Here is a 17,924-nt window from a genome sequence, read left to right as displayed (position 1 = left end):
CTGAATGCTGTAGTATAATAATAAGAATATCTGTAAGGTCTGACCCTGTCACGAAAAGCAGAGATTAAAATAAAGTAATTAGAAGTAATATTGGCTAGGATAAACCCCCCAAAACCACTCTCAAAAGTACTTACATTATCTATATTTATGCAGTAGCAATATGCCAAAATGAATCAGAATAACCCCATATGGGTATCACTGGTGGGAGCTGAGGTGGTTAAGGCAGACCAGGACTGGACAAAGATGGTTTCCAAAAAAAGTAAATTCCAAAAGTTAATAATGGTCAGCAGTGACCATATGTGCTAAAAATAAAAGAAAGATTGTAAAATAGGTTGGAAGATCATATTATGTGGTACAATAGGTCATCTGTCCTAAACTTGGTAAAGGATAGGATAATGAGATGCTAATGAGTGTATAGGTAAGGTTAACTTAGTGAGAGTAGAAAGTTGGAATGATTAGAAAAGTGAAATATATAGAATATTTTAAGAAACCATATCAACCAAAGAGATTAGATGAAATAAAATAGAAGTGCAGCATAAATCAAATAGTGAAAAAGTGAAGATCAAATTACCTAATAGACACTTCAGTGTTGAGTGATCCACAAAGTGTGCAGATAGAGGGCTGGAACAACCATGTGAGTCAATCTGCCCCAGGAGACTTATAAGGGCTAGTCTACCACACCCACCAACGTCACGTGGGAGCAAGCACTAAGGAGGATAGGCAGCTGCAGCCGAGCGGAACCGCCCCCAAGCAAAACAGTGCCAAATAATTCCTCCAACTGGCTGCTAGATGTAAAAAGTGATGGAAGGCGGCAGCGCCAAAGACATGGCGCAGCGGTTCCAGCACATAAAGCGTGACGTCGATGTGTAGTGCAGGGCGGTCCACCCACCCTATAGAGAGGGGAGGAGGAAGGCCTGTGCTACGCCTCGCAGCTCCCAAGGTGATGGAGCGACTGCTCCTATCTAAAACATGTGACATATGCAACTGCCAGGGATATTAGCCTATTTAAAATGGGGGTGGGGGGTAAAAAGGGGCCCCATCTCATGGCGATTAGCCTGGTAGAAGGGGGGGGGGAATTCCTATATTAGATGATCTAATCATTGCATGGTATAATTGGGTATTAATCAGACCTAAAGTGATATAACCAAGCGTGCTTCCATCCCTAATTTATTTAGAAGAAAAAGAGAACATTGGGACTTTAAATGAGGCGGTGACCGGGTAAGGTCAATTGCCTCCATCCCTATTTGAATAAAGCAATCAGGATGACTGGGGGTTGGGACATTAAATGAAGCAGGCAGGTGTTAAACATTTAAATTTATTGGAAAATCAATGGTAAGTTGCATGAGGGTAATCATGAGTACACCAAGAAGACCAATAAATCATCTATAAATCTCACTCCTAAAGCTTGTGGACAGCCTTCCCAGAAGAGTTGAAGATCTTATAGCTGCAAAAGGTGGGCCAATTCAATATTGAACCCTACGGACTAATGCCCCGTACACACGATCAGACATTGATCACACATCCCGCCAACAAAATCCATGTTTTTTTTTTCTGACGGATGTTGGCCAAACTTGTCTTGCATACACACAGTCACACAAAGTTGGTTGGAAATTGCGAACATCAAGAACGCGGTGACGTACGACGAGCCGAGAAAAATGAAGTTCAATAGCCAGTGCGGCTCTTCTGCTTGATTCCGAGCATGCGTGGAACTTTGTGCGCCAGGAATTGTGTACACATGATCGGAATTTCCGACAACTGAAAATTTGAGAACCAGATCTAAAAAAAGATCTGTGCGACAGAAATTCCGATGGAATAAGAAAAGGTAGCTGTGCTGACAATAATACCCCTGTTGTTGAACCAGAGGAAAAAATGATATTCAAAAAATTGAATAGGTTAAATAAATATGTAAACAATCAAGTGTGAAATGCCCACAACCAATATTATGTGAATAAATAAAGATTGAATAAAAATATTATCAATAAAAATGAATGAAAATTAATAACAGTATATCTTGAGTGATAATAAAAAAGTTCAAATATTAGTCCGAATGATAAGTGAACGTGATGAATCACGCAATCCTAATTAAGTGTTGACCACCATAAAGAATGCACGCTTACCAGAGGCAAGCATCAACCAGCTTGCAATCAACACCCAACAGGGTCCCAATGGCAGATCCCTCAGAGGACAGCAGGTCAGGGACACACACCCCCAATAGTTAGCCGAGGAGACTCCCAATCGTAGGACAATGGTCACTCAGAAAGAAAAGCAAAAGGGACTATAGATACAGTGGCCCCTGGTGCCCTCTCCCTAAGCAGATGCAGTGGCCCCTGGTGTCCTCTCCCTGAGCAGATGCAGCTGGATTAGCCCAAGGGGTTCTACACTGTTCATCAGCCTCCTGCAGGAATGTCAATGTCAAGGAAATTCCAATGGAGCCTACGCACAGTCGGAAGTTCCGACAAAAAGCTCCCAATCGAATATTTTCCGTCGGACAATCCGACCGTGTGTACAGGACTTAAGGCTGGGATGCTATTAAAGTTCATGTGCGTGTAAAGGCAGGTGTCACAATACTTTTGGTAATATAGTGTATTTTGCAGAAGACCATGCCATCAACTTTGTTGATGTTTTCTTAATATTGGAATCAATAATGCCAAATCACACTGTCTTGGAAAGAATTTAAAGTGGAAGTAAACTCCCCTATCGTTTTCAGCCAAGGAAGCTGCCATCTTTGCCTCTGTTTAATCTTCCACTGCTATGGTGCTGCACATGTGATTTGTTATGACACCAGCCATTGGATGGCTTGATAGTTTGGCTGAGAGCACAGCCAATGTGCAGTTAGCATTCCCGGCATGCCTTTTTTTTTTAACTGTTTAAATCAATGGGTTTACTTCCACTTTAATGATATGTATAGCCAAAAAATGCATAACTCTTAATGATAACATAACTTCCAAAGTGGCTATATGTTTTCATTTATACCTTAACCGTCACAATAAAACACCTTTGGAAAATACTATAAAATATGCCATTTCCCAGAAAGCAAAAAATCTGAAAACTGAGATAAATATCATCCTTTTTATTCAAAGGTCAGTGGATTTTTTTATATTTCCAGCAGCCGTGTAACAAAGCAATGCTCATTTCTTCTTCAATATTATCTTTACCATGTTAACCCCGTTATGGATCTCCAAGATTTGGAGGAAAGCTTTGTTGAGAGAACCAATTAGTTTCCTGGCAATCCTGTCTGTCAGATTTAGTACAATTGTTATACCCACGAGGCCAGCTGTCTTTACAGCAGTGGATGAAGAGGGGGAGGGGGACCATATTCTGAATTCTCTTATTACATTAGCATTGCCTAAGAAAACCTTTGTCAGCTTAGGAGGGTTGAAATGCCTCAACCGCAGTGGTACTTTGTTCATCGCAGCAAACAACAATGGCATAATTTCACTTCTGCTTGAATCGTGCTAATGGATTCAAAGGTTTGAGGTCTTCTGTAAGTTTTTCTTTGTCCCGCGTTTAAAGCCCTCTAAGAATCAGATATGTCTATTCATGGATTTTTTTAAGCACAGCGAGGGGTTCTGGACACAATGCATGTCTTTGTTCCAATACATTTTTTGTGTCCTTTTTTTTTCGTTCTCAAAAAAAAGGATTTTCTTGGGAAAAAAATAAAAAATGTGAGCATCACCAACCAATCATTCGTTTGTTTCCCAGCATTTACCCACATTTTGATCTTTCTTGAAAAAGTAGGAAATATGAAACACATGGCAATCACATGAAATGTGTTGTAATCTAAGATTGTGTTTGTATCCTATATAGTGTGAAGTCTGGATATCGAAAGAAGATTGGAGATCATTTACTTAGCAGTGCAGCTTTTAGGATGTAACTGTATGCCTTCCAATCCAGAGGATGGAAACAACCTGGATTGAAGGATAGTGGAGACAAAGGTATCAAAGGCTGTGTGGCTCATAAAAAAAACAATATAAAATGTAGGCCAGGAGCTCAGGCGCAGCATAAGCATAGGGGCCTACATTATGGGGTTTGTACAGAAAGGCTATAGTAAGGTGGGGGTTTGAAAAATAAGGTCAGTTAATAGGAGAGATAATAATTAGGGAGGGATAATTATCAGCATTACCCCATTGGAGGATATTAGGGTGGGGCAGGGTGTGGACAGGGTGGTCCTAAGGGGTTGCTAGGTGGAAGGCGTTCTTCTAGTATCACTTGAACTGTAGGACAGCAACCAACAAGATTCTCCCACCCTCCCGCTGCATTGTGATAGGTGGGCAGTGGTATGTGTATTTAGTTTCGTTCTGCTAGTGTCATCATGGTCGTCATTGCATGTTGTTGTAGCAGCAGGCAGAGGTCGTAAGGTTTTTGAAGGCGAGGATGGTTAAGTTCTTTGGAGAACGATGTGTTGGGCTCATCTCTGGTATCTGTCCTAATAACGGCGGAAGTTATAGTTGGATGTATCGGCTGGTGAGTTTGCCAAACAGTTGTCCCAGACCTGGCGTAAGTTACGGCTGAGGGCCGTGGAAAGGTAAGGTGGTGCCAGATACAGCTAGTTTGATCAGTCAAGGGTGCCTTCAAAAATCCTATGCAGTTACATTCAGGTTATGGCATGTTTTTCTGCTTTTTACCGTTTTGTATTATGTAATAAAGTGTTTTTTTTATGGCGGGTTTATTGTAATAAAGGGCTGCTATGGCTATTTAAACCCAAAAAAGTTGTTCGACTTTAATGATTTAAATAAGGTAAGGTGGTATTTGGGTAAGTGGTATATCAGCCGGTACTTGGGCAATACCCCAGGCATGATTAAAAGTATAACCTTCTTTTATAAGATATTTTCTTTCTTTCCTAAATTTGGTAAAAATCATAGTATGATTAAATGGGAAAAAGATCTAGCTCAATCATTCCCGGAAGAAATCTGATACAAAGCTATGAGAGTCAATAACACAGCCACAGCCTGTGTTTAACACTGGGATAACTCCCAAAAAATCTTGAACAGATGGTACCTTACCCCATACAAATTGGCTAAACTCTTTCCTACTGCATCCCCATTATGCTTGCGATGTAACAACCAAATTGGTTCCTTATATCATACTTTATGGCGCTGCAAAAACGTAACTAGCTTTTGGAACTCAGTATCATCGTTTATTGCCTCCCTTACAGTCAACCTATTAAGACTCTCATCGGCTATGGCTCTTTTAGGTATTAACCTTGACATCTTTCTGTCTCAGGATAGAAAAATAGCGGCAAACATTCCTATAGCTGGCAGAGTTACTATTACCAAAATGTGGAAATCACTTGAAGCTGCAAACCTAAGAACCCTTTCACACTGTGCTGCCCCGGGCGTCAGCGGTAAAGCGGCGCTATTTTTAGCGCCCGCTTTACTGTCGTTTTAGGGCGAAAAGGGGTTAAATCCGCCTGCAAAACACCGCTACAGTGGCGTTTTGCTGGCATAGCAGAGCTGCCCCATTGATTTCAATGGGAAAGAGCGGTGGAGAAGCGGCAAGTTCACTTTTTCTGATGTCCTGCCAGCGCACCGCTCCAGTGTGAAAGCCCTCAGGCTTTCACATTGGAGTGAATGGAGCAGCTGTTTTAGGGCGATTTGCAAGTACTATTGCTTAGACTCCTTTCACACTGCGGTGCTTTGCAGGCGCTACATTGCTAAAAATAGTGACTGAAAAGCACCCTGAAAGAGCCACTGCTGTCTCTCCAATGTGAAAGCCCCGAGGGCTTTCACACTGGAGCAGTGCACTGGCAGGACACTAAAAAAAGTCCTGCTAGCAGCATCTTTGGAGTGGTGAAGGTGCTCCTAATCCGATCCTGCCCATTGAAATCAATGGGCCAGCGCAGCTATACCGCCGACATAGCACTGCTGCAGCAGCGCTTTGCGGTGGTCTTAGATTGTAAGCTCTAATGAGCAGGGCCCTCTGATTCCTCTTGTACCAAATTGTAATGTAACTGTAATGTCTGCCCTCCTGTTGTAAAGCGCTGCGTAAATTGTTGGGGCTATATAAAACCCGTATAATAATAATAATAAATAACGCTTTTGCGGCTGATTTTTAACCCTTTCTCGGGTGCTAGCGAGGGTAAAAGTGAATAGCACCGGGAAATTGATGATAAAGCACCGCTAAAAATAGTGCCACTTTACCTCCGACGCACCCCTCCGCCCCAGTGTGAGAGGGGCCTTACAGACGTCATTTTAAGACTCAACACCCAAGCACAATATGAGTTAAAGCGGAGGTCCACCCTAAAGTGGAGCTTCTGCTCATTGGAACCCCCCCCTCCGGTGCCACAATTGGCACCTTTCAGGGGGGAGGGGGTGCAGATACCTGTACAGTACAGGTATCTGCACCCACTTCCGGCATAGATATCTGCAGAAGGTACGCCCCTTTCCGCAGAGTCTATGCCCATTTCCGAAGGTCCCTCGCTGCCTGCTGGGAAACACACGGATCCCAGAGACAGCGGGGACCATCCTTATTGCGCAGCGCGACTCGCGCATGCGCAGTAGGGAACCGGGAAATTAAGCCGCAAGGCTCCACTTCCTGATTCCCATACCCAAGATGGCGGCGACAGCACCCGAGAGACGATCGAGAGATCGGCTTTAGGTGCCGACATTGCAGGCGCGCTGGGCGGGTAAAGGCCGTACACACGGTCTGACTTTTTGACAACAAACATGCAAATTAGCTGTTTTGGAGCAACATCCGACTGTGTGTACGCTCCATCGGACAAACTTTTTCTGTTTTCATCTGACTTTTGTTGGCTGTGCGAACGGACAAACTTTCTGGCAACAAAAGTCCGATGGAGCAAAGTCCGACTGTGTGTACGCAAAACCATCGGACTTTTGTACAAGGTACAAACACGCATGCTCAGAACCAATGCAAAAGATCAGACTACAATACAGAAGTTCACCAAAGGTGGCGCTGGAGTCATTGAACGCCCTCTTTTGAAGCGGCGTCAGTACGTTGTGACGTCATTGCATTCGTGTTTGTTGTCAAAAAGTCCGACCGTGTGTATGCAATACAAACTTGTGGACCACGCCCTTTGTACAAAAGTCCACGGAAAAGTTTGTACAAAGTCCAACCGTGTGTATGAGGCTAAAGTGTCACTATTTTAAAAGTCAGCAGCTGCAGTATTTGTAGCTGCTGGCTTTAAAAAAAAAAAAACGGCGGACTCCCGCTTTAATGCTTGCCCAAAAAAACTATAACACAGCTCTCTTTAAGAAACATTAGTACATATAGACCTTTCATCCCCAAGCCTCTAAAGTTTTGGGAGAACTGTACTCCTACTCTTATTTAATGTAATTACCCTCTCCGGTATTGAATATCTCTTTTAAAATTATATACTAACACTTATTATTACCTTTTTACCTTTCTCAATGGTTCACCAACTACCTTCCTCCTCGAGCAACCCCGTTCACAGCTTGATCCCCTTGGGGTGAATAAGGTTGCTTATTGTTTTGTTACCATCCAGAACTATCTTTAAAGCTTAATATAGCAGGCTCCTAACTGTTAGGTGCTCCACCTTGTTACAACTCAATAAGCAAAATTTCTACTCATGTAACTCATTCATAATGCATATTCGTACCTGACTTTACTTATTAACCCTGTTTAATAACCAATAAAAATGTATTTAATAAAAAAAAAATATTAAGAAATATAAAAAATTTAAGAGGGAAGTTTCAGGAAAAAAAAAACTTTTTCTTAAAATAAACCACTTTGAAGCAAAATAATGGGCAGTGAGCATCAATGCAGCCTGATCTGTGCCCATCTGCAGCTTCAGTGCAGCCTGATATGTGCCCATCTGCAGCCTGATCAGTGCCCATATGCAGTCTAATCAGTGCCAATCTGCAGTCTAATCAGTGCCCATCTGCAGCATTGCTCAGTGTCCATCTGCAGCATTGCCGTTATATGTGCTGCCATCGAGTGATAGGTGGGGACGAGCGCTGCCAAAATAGAGCTGGATCTGATGTGTATTCAGCTCGGCGTCACACCCAGACCTGCCCCTTGGCCCGGGGCTCCTATGATGCATATGATGCTAGTCCAATGCCGGGACATCCAAGCTAGGAGCCGTCCAGGGGAGGGGGACTGAGCATGACTGCAAGCCGAGTCGAGTACCAAGGAGATCCGGCTCTATATCAGCAGCGCTCGTCTCCTCCTTCCCCTCGGTGGCAGCATATATCTGATATATATATCTGATAATAATGATTGTTTATATATAATATAAAATAAATAAATGAGTGCATTTGTTGCCTTATATTCTAAATATGGTTATTCTTTATTTGCATTTTTAAAAGCATGATTACAAATCAATCTGATCATAAAAAAGGATGATTGGATATGATTGGTCAAAAACAGTTCCATGCTTCTTTTTTTTCTGCCAGCAATCATTTAGAGGGCAGTCGAGGGGGCGGGGTGGGGTTGGGATGGGGATAGTTTTATCCAATAGATGGGCTTTAAGGCCACTTTCACATGGGCAGGATTCGCTTGCTCAGTGGGGGATCGCTCTGCGGATCCCTGCTGAGTAGGTGGATGATAGGTCCATCTCCGCTTACTATACAGAGCAGAGATAGACAGAGTCCCGCTCTACTGTATGAGGAGATCAGATTAAAGTGGAGCACTTGTCTGGGGAAGAAGATTTGATAGATGGAAAGATGAAAAAATGACTGACGCTTCGCTTTAAGAAACAAGTATTTATGATAATTCAAATAATAAAAAAAAAAAATTAAACGATTTGGGGAAAATCAGCATGTAAAACCTGCAAATATTCTATTTTCAATTACCTGGCAATGGCAGCAGACATTTTGTAAATGTTAACTGACAATTGTGCAGTCGTGCAACGCTGTACCCAAACAAAATTGATGTCCTTTTTTTTCCACAAATAGACTTTCTTTTGGTGATATTTGATCACCTCTGCGGTTTTTATTTTTTACTCTATAAACAAAAAAAAGAGCAACAATTTTAAAAACAAACCAATATTTTTTTACATTTTGCAATAATAAATATCCCCAAAAAAAAAAAAATTACTTCATCAGTTTAGGCCAATATGTGATCTTCTACATATTTGGTAAAAAAAAATCACAATAAACGTATGTTGATTGATTTACGCAAAGGTTATAGCGTCTACAAAATAGGGGATATGGCATTTTTATTATAATTTTTTTACTAGTAATGGCGGCGATCTGCTATTTTTAGCGGGACTGCGACATTGCAGTGGACAGATCGGAGACTTATGACACTTTTTTGGGACCATTGACATTTATACAGCAATCAGTGCTATAAAAATTCACTGATTATGTTTAAATGACACTAGGAAGGGAATGGGTTGACACTAGTAGTGATCAAGGGTTTAAACATGTTCCCTAGTACTACATAGTTGACGGTAAATCTAAGTAAATTGAACAAGAAAATTGTATAATGCATGGCCAGCTTTAGTCTACAACTACACTATCTTGCTAAACTGTTTCTTGATGGACTTATGTTTTAATAGACCTGGTTTTTAAAACAATATGCATAGTAAAGCACTGTCTACATCTAGAACAATTAATAGGAAACTATCTTGCAATGGCATGATATCAGCAAAACTGAAAGGCTAAAGCCCTGTACACGGTCAGACTTTCCTGACGGAAAATATGTAATCGGACTGTGTTGTTGGAAATTCCGATCGTATGTGGGCTCAATTGGACTTTTTCTTGACACACAAAGTTTGAGATCTGGATCTCAAATTTTCCGACAACAAAATCCGATCATTTAATTTCTGATCGTGTGTATACAATTCTGACGCACAAAGTGCCACGCATGCTCAAAATAAATTACGAGACGAAAGCTATTTGGCTACTGGCCTCTTTATAGTCCCTTTGTACGTGTTGTACGTCACCTCGTTCTGAACGATCGGCTTTTCTGACAACGTTGTGCGACCGTGTGTATGCAAGACAAGTTTGGGCCAAAATCCGTCAGAAAAAATCTGACGATTTTTGTCGTCGGAATGTCCAACCGTGTGTACAGGGCATAACTCCACTTTTGTGGGGGAAAAAAATAGCAAGTAAAGAAAAAATAATACAGCATATACAATTGTGATACAAGTCATATTACATAGTTACATAGTTAGTCAGGTTGAAAAAAGTCCATCCAGTTCAACCACAAAAAAAAAAAATAATAATAATAATATCATACAATCCCATATACCCAATTCTATACCCACAGTTGATCCAAAGGAAGGCAAAAAACCCCAGCAGAGCATGATCTAATTCTCTAAAGCAAAATATTGTAATTGAATGTTATTAAAAATTCCCTTTCCTTTTCAATCTGCAGCCGCTGTAATTTTCTGTAAATGCAAAGCAATATGGCTACCTGGAGGTGTTCTATACACAGAGTGTGTGCTGACCAGCCCCCAGAAACACCATTTCCTGCTTGTGTGATTGGCTCACCGATTTTCCCAGAAATCTGCACTAGGATACAAGACAGATTTTAGGCATCCCCTGCAATAATAATGTAGATTTTGGTGAAATATTTCCAATAGGAACACGTCTAAAGGAATGCAAGCCTGACAGCTTCCCTCATTAGTGCCCTGCAGCTGCCACAGTTGCTGGATAATTATGAAACCCCTCCAATTAGACCCACTTTGCCCAGAGGCACAGACAAACACACAGGGATTTCTTCAGAATAACAAAAGGTAGGAATCTGCAACAAAGGTTGTTATAATCCTTGCAGTATACAGAGATCACCCAGAGGGGAATGTTTTTTTTTTTCTCAACAAAAGTGGAGTTACGCTTGAACTGTTATTGGTTGCTCTAGGTTTCTGCACTTTGCAGTTGACATTTGCACTGTTTACATGTTATACATGGAAGTGCGTAAGTGGAATATTTAAAGAATGAATCCCTATGTGACATGCAGACTATATAAATAGAAGAAAATAAATACATTGATCCTTTACACTGACTATACTATTCTATGTGAAACGCAACCTTGCTATTCATCTGATCTTATTTGAGGATAATGCCGTAGCTTGGGGAAATAGTAGGTTATATACTGAGCTGAAAAAGCCAGTGATGAAAAGCCATCTGAGGTTACACTGCATGTAAGGCAGAGAAGAGCGGAGACCTAGGATGATCCATGACCCATTTATTATTCCCTTAACCCTAGTATGCTATTTGAAACCTATATTTAATATAACTTTATATCTTTTGAGGTAACATCAACTCTTGCTTCTGTTGTGATATGTTAAACAAGTGTTTTTGGTTTTTCTTTTTTAGTGCTGAGCCCAGCACCATACCACTTGAGAGCATAACCTCTTGTCCTAGATTTCCATTTTCTTTGAACGCTGTTTCCCTGCTGCATGTTTCCAGGGCCTTTGAGATATTTGATGTGCTTTAATTATTTTTGCTCTAGCCTTTTTTAGTTTTTAGGTTTTGGTTTTTTTAATAGCAAAATCTTTATTACATGTATCTTTTTCCTAATAGTAAACATGCTTTTCACAGCAATTTTATTGGAGTGAAATCAGCAATTAAGAGTCTAAACTCAATAGGGCTTCTGGATGCCAGTGCAATGTAAGATAAATTATTAAAACACATTTTCAGATCATCTTGGCTGATATTTTAAAGAAGTAATGAAGCAGGGTTTAAAAGCTTTATTGTGTTTGGGTATTTCTAACCCAAATGTCTGCTTGACATATAGGTAATCTTGCACACCATAGGTACAGGAACAACAGTCATCAGCTAACAATCAGACAATTATTGCCACTTCTCGATGTGCCAGTCTGTTACACTGCACCATTTGAGAAACGAAGATTAGCTGAAGCTGTGCATTCTTACATAAGAGAATAAAAAAAAGCCTAGGGGTCAGGGGAATGTATTAATAGTCAGGTATTATATGTTCCCGTTGCCTGCACAATTACTGCAACCACCTTTCTGCTATATCCTTAACTCTCTAATCCACATCTTCAACTTCTCCCTCTCTTCCAGCACTTTTCCCTCTACACTTAAACATCACTGGTTAATCCCATACTTAAAAAAACCCTCACTGAAGCCCACCTGTTTGAATAACTTAAGACCCATTTCCCTGCGCCCTTTTGCCCCCAAGCTTCTTGAACACCTTGTCTACAACCTCATGAGTTGCTACCTCACTGACAACAACCTTCTTATATCCCTACAGTCCAGCTTCCGCCCACAACATTCCACTGAAATTGCCCTACTAAAAACTCACCAACGATCTACTGTAACTGCTAAAACCAATGGGCAGTACACCATACTCATACTCTTAGCCCTTGTACACACGGTCGGAGAATCCGCCGGAATGTGTCCTATCGGACCGTGTTGTCGGATAATCTGACTGTGTGTGGTATGCATCGGACTGATTCCATCGGAATATCCGTCGGACCCAATTTTCCAACTTGTTGGAAATATTTTCCGACCAACTGGTTAGATTGGACATACTCCGATCATGTGTAGAGAATTTTGATCGGACCAAGTGCCGCGCATGCTCAGATCAAATTCCTACATCAAAGCTATTGGCTACTAGCCTGAACGTAGTCCCATCGTAACGAAATTACGTCATCACGTTCTGAATGATCGGATTTTTCAACAACTTAGTCCAACCGTGTGTATGCAACAGTTTCGGACAATATCCGACAAGCAAAATCCGACGGACAAAATCCGACGGATTTGGTTGTTGAAATCTCCGACCGTGTGTACAGAGGCCTAGACCTTTCTGCTTTGACACAGTTGCCCACCCAGTCCTCTTCAATAAACTCCACTCCCTTGGTGTCAGGAAAGAAGCAAGTACCAGCCTCGCCAATATAGCCGCTTTCCTATACACATACACGGTAGAGTGGGCCTTCCAGCGCATCCCTGGGCACAATACACAAAACAGCCATGCAATATTGAGCGAAACGACTAATGGGCATATGCAATTTAGCGAAACGGTGAATGCAATTCAGCAGAATAGCGAACGTGAGTACGCAATAGCGCACGCACAACCTAAGCCTCCCACTGCCTATAAAAGCCACTCTGTGCCATGGCCAAGTTGCTGGTTTGTCTTTCAGCCTCCTGTGTGTTTCCTGCTTGTATCCTGATTCTTGATTACCCATTGTGACCCAGATTGACCTTGACTTACGCTGATCTCTTCCTGCATCTGACCTTTGGCTTGCCTCTCGGACCTCGCTACTTGCCTCCTGTGTTTGACCCTTGGCCTGTCTACGGATATCGCTTCCTGTCTCCAGTGATTGACCTTCAGCCTGCTCTCAGACTCTGCTATTTGTCTCCAGTGCTCGACCCCTGGCTTGCTCACAGACTTTGCCTCCAGTTATCTGTGTTTGACCCTCAGCCCGTTTTACGGACTTCCTATCAGTCTCCAGCATTTAATCATCAGCCTGTTTACAGACCCACTATCAGTCTCCAGCACAAAACTGTTCTGCCTATCTGAGAGACTCTTGCCAGTCATCAGTGTTTGACCCCCGGCCTGTTGTTGGCCTAGCTGTTCATCTACCTCCCTGAGCTTCAACATCTTCCAGTTCTGCACAGCTGTCTCCTTCCCGGTGACCTTCACGCAAGACCTGCCCTGCCTGCTGGTGACTCATGCCCCTTTGTGCCCTTCACCCCCTGTACCATCTCCAGGAGTGGAGTGCACTTAGTTGCAAGAGGTTACCGCTCTCAGCATCTCTGCCTCGGTGAGTACCCATATCTGACACTTGGCCTCCATGACTCTGCTCTTTCCTGGTTCTTCTCCTACCTATCTCAGCACACTTTTAGTGTCACATACAACAGCATCTCCTCCACTCGTCTTTCTGTTTGGGTACACCAAGGCTCTGTCCTTGGGCCCCTCCTATTCTCTCTCTATACTCCTTCCCTGGGCCAGTTGATAACCTCAATAGAAAACAAATAAAAGATGGATCTCAAACAACTGGTAATTTTTTGGGCAAAAAGAGGCCACTTAGTCTATTAAAGATGGGGTACCTCCACAACTTGGCTAATTAGATCAAAAATGATGCGGAAACAGACAGAGAAAGGACAAGTAGTTGAATGGAGGACCAAACCATGGTATTCATATGCCATATACACATACCATTTCCTTAAATCTTTCAAAAACTGAGCTTGTAATATGTCCTCCTCCCTGATCCCCTTCCCATGACGTTACCATTGAGTTTAATGGCACAATCATTGGTCCCTCCCCACATACCAGGGTGCTAGGAGTAATCCTAAACTTTTAACCTCTCCTTCAGCCCCCACATCCAATCACTGGCTAAATCTTGCTACCTTAACCTCTGCAACATTTCCAGAATTCTGCCCTTCCTAACTAATGACATCACAAAACAAGTTATTCACTCCTTGGTTATTTCCCACCACGACTACTGTTACTCCCTCCTCACTGGCCTACCTTTACAAAGGCTATCCCCCTTCAGTCTATTATGAATGCTGCTGCTATTCTAACGCACCTCACTAACAGATCCATGACTGCTGCCCCTCTCTGCCAATCCCTTTACTGGCTTCCCCTACCCCATTGTATAAAATTCTAAATACTAACCACAACATACAAGACCGTTGACAACATAGCCCCCAGCTACATGACCAACCTTATCTGCAGATATTGCCCAAATTGTCCCCTTCGCTCCTCCTGCTCTCTAGCTCACCTCCAGGACTTCTCCAGAGACTCTCACATCCTCTGAAACGTCCTGCTCCAGTGTGTCCGATCAGCTCCTACCCTGTCTGCCTTTGGTATGATCCTTGAAAAGTCACTTATTCAGGGAAGCCTACTCAACCTCCATCTAAGAACTGTACTCGAGTCACCTCCATCAGATCATCCCCTGCAGTTGTTACCTTTTGTGCCACTTCCCCCTCCCTTTAGATTGTAAGCTCCATGAGCAGAGCCCTCCTATTCTTTCTGTATTGAACTGTATTGTAATTGTACTGTCCCCTTTATATGGTAAAGTGCTGCATAAACTATTGGTACTATATAAATCCTGAATAATAATAATAATAATAATATGTAGAAATAATTTATTTTTATTAATAAAAAATGTAATCCCTTCAAGGCTATCCTTTAAAAATTCCAGTGGACCCAGAGAAAAAAATGAAAGCTGTCTAGTTTTAACCCCTTCCCGCCGAGCGTACGCAGATTGCGTACTCGGTTTCCGGGGGTATACCGGGATGATGCCCACACCTGCAGGCATCATCCCGGTACCATTTTTCACAGCGGGCGATTGGCTATCCAGGCATAACAACCGAAGCGGCTAAAAGCCACTCGGCTGTTATGCTGGAGGAGCGGGAGGGGATGTCCCCCCTCCCGCCGCCTCCCGCCGCTGTTACCGGTGCTCCCGCTCGATCCGGAGCACCGATTCAAGATCCGGCACCTCCGGCTGCTGGGAAGGAACTGGAACGAAGCCGTAATCGGCTTCGTTCCAGTATCCTAATCGGAAACACGAAAGCGACGTCATGACGTCACTTCCCGTTTACTCGGCTGCCAATGGCGCTGGTTTTAAAAAAATATACGGTATTCAGAATCGCCGTTTTCAGTGATCTGAATTCATTAAAGTATAAATCAGGGATGGGGTTTTTTTTAGACCCCCGATCCCTCCATACCTGTCACCACCTATTACTGTCACAAGGGATGTTTACATTCCTTGTGACAGCAATAAAAGTGATCAAAATTTTTATTTTTTTTAAAAACAATTTAGTAATTTTAATATAAATAAAATAATAAAAAAAAAATTCAAGCGCCCGCCGTCCCCGCGAGCTCGCGAAGCAAAGAAAACACACACGGAAGTCACGCCCACATATGTAAACGGTGTTCAAATCACACATGTGAGGTATCACCGCGATCGTTAGAGCGAGAGCAATAATTCTAGAACTAGACCTCCTCTGTAACGCTAACCTGGTAACTGTAAAAAAAATTTTAAAGCGTCGCCTATTGAGATTTTTAGGTACCATACTTTGTCGTCAATCCACGAGTGCGTGCAATTATAAAGTGTGACATGTTTGGTATCTATTTACTCGGTGTAACATTATCTTTCACATTATGCAAAAAAATTGGGCTAATTTTACTGTTTCGTTTTTTTTTAATTCATGAAAGTGTCCCTTTTCCCAAAAAGTTGCGTTTAAAACACCGCTGCGCAAATACCGCGTGACATAAAATATTACAACAATCGCCGTTTTATTCTCAAGAGTCTCTGCTAAAAAAATATATATAATGTTTGGGGGTTTCAAGTAATTTTCTAGCAAAAAATATGGATTTTAACTTGTAAACACCAAATGCCAAAAATAGGCTTAGTCATGAAAGGGTTAAGTATGCCAATGGAAAAGGGATGGTCAGTTCTCAAGCAAACTTTTCTGTTGAACACATACTCTGTCATTGTAGGACAAGCTCAGTTTAGCAAGCCACTGGAGGAAACATGTTTAACTGCCAGTCTAACCTACACAAAAAGACTCAGTTCTCTAAGAACTCATTTACACTAGCGGTTTGGAGAGTGGTAAAACCATATGGATAAGCCATGCATCTGCTGCCTTTCAGACATTCCTTTAGCTTGAAAGGCAGCAGCCTGTGTTGGACACATGCTGTGATGTTTTGCTTCATGGCCATGGCAGGAGATATAAACCCTGCATGCACGGGGTAATCCTACATTTAGGAGGTTAAAATAGGTGGAGAGAATGCAATAATGTTGTCACACTCTCCACCTTGTCCAATCAGAGAACATTTTTCATGTATTCAAAAAATGCTAAGCAATCTCTGAATGATGCCTGTGCCAAGTGGCCAATCTCCTTATATTCACATTGCATTAGGCAAGCCACTCAGGACAGGACCCATCAGCAAGTGGAGATCAATGAAGTAGCAGCACCTACTTCAGTGATTTTCAGCTTCCAGGGGCATTGGCCAGGTATAGTATATACATTGGTCTAAGCTGGAAAAATATACAATGCCTGGATTTTATCTTTAAGATGGTTGTGTAGGTTGAAGGTTTTTTACCTTCATGCAGTCTATGCAAGAAGGTAAAAAAACTTCTGTGTGCTGCTTCCCCTCCCGCATCCAGCAATGTGCAGGAGATCCTTGGCTGTTCTGGGATTCCCACTCTGCATTGGCTGAGACAACAGTGGGAGTCAATGGGGATCACAGGCAGTGAGCCAATGAGAAGAAAGCAGGGAGTGGAGCCAAGCCGTGGCTCTATGTGTCTTATGGATGCATAAAGCAGAACTCGGGAGCGAGCAGGCACCAGTGCTTCCATAGCAAGTGGCTTGCTATTGGGGGGCACTGGTTAAGGGGGAGGAGCCAGGAGCGGTGGCAGGGTACCTGAGAAGAAGAAAATGCATGTACAAAACACACAGAGCAGGTAAGTATGGCATGTTTTTATTTTTTAAAAAGGCAAACCTTTAATACAACTTTAATTACTATAAAAAAACATTATTTTCACCAATAGCAGTTCATGAGAACAGGAACTCACAATCTAACAGCCACATAACTGAAAGGAGAAATTGATATTGCAAATAGCACATGTTATATAGCGTAGTGAACCTTATGTTAGTAGAACAGACTTAGTTGTAAGCCTCATAAACTAACTCAGCTGTCAATGCAGTCTACATTATGATATTAGAGGCAACAAGATTAGTTGTCATTTGAAGGCACATCAGCCACTAGAGGAAACAAGCTTGGTTGTGAACAATACATTTATCCATTTGAGAAAAGAAGCTTGGCTGTTGGTTAAATGTCCATTCAGGCTGTGGAGGAAACAAGATCAGCTATTGATCAAACACACCTTCAGCTACTGGCAAAAACAAGTGGTAATGCAACCATCAAGCCCCTGGAGGACAAGCTCAGATACACAGTAAACAGATTTCATTCCCAGAGGTAACAAGATGAGTTACTGGTCAAACACATGCTGACTCACAGAAGAAATACACCAAATCATACAGGCAGTGGAAAAAAGAACACACACTGAGAAGTTAGTTAGAAAT

The sequence above is a fragment of the Lithobates pipiens genome, unplaced genomic scaffold (assembly GCF_037356315.1).
Source record: "Lithobates pipiens isolate NorthernLeopardFrog02 unplaced genomic scaffold, aLitPip1_a1.2 Scaffold_8, whole genome shotgun sequence".
NCBI lineage: Eukaryota > Metazoa > Chordata > Amphibia > Anura > Ranidae > Lithobates > Lithobates pipiens.
Note: the sequence above shows the minus strand (reverse complement) of the source record.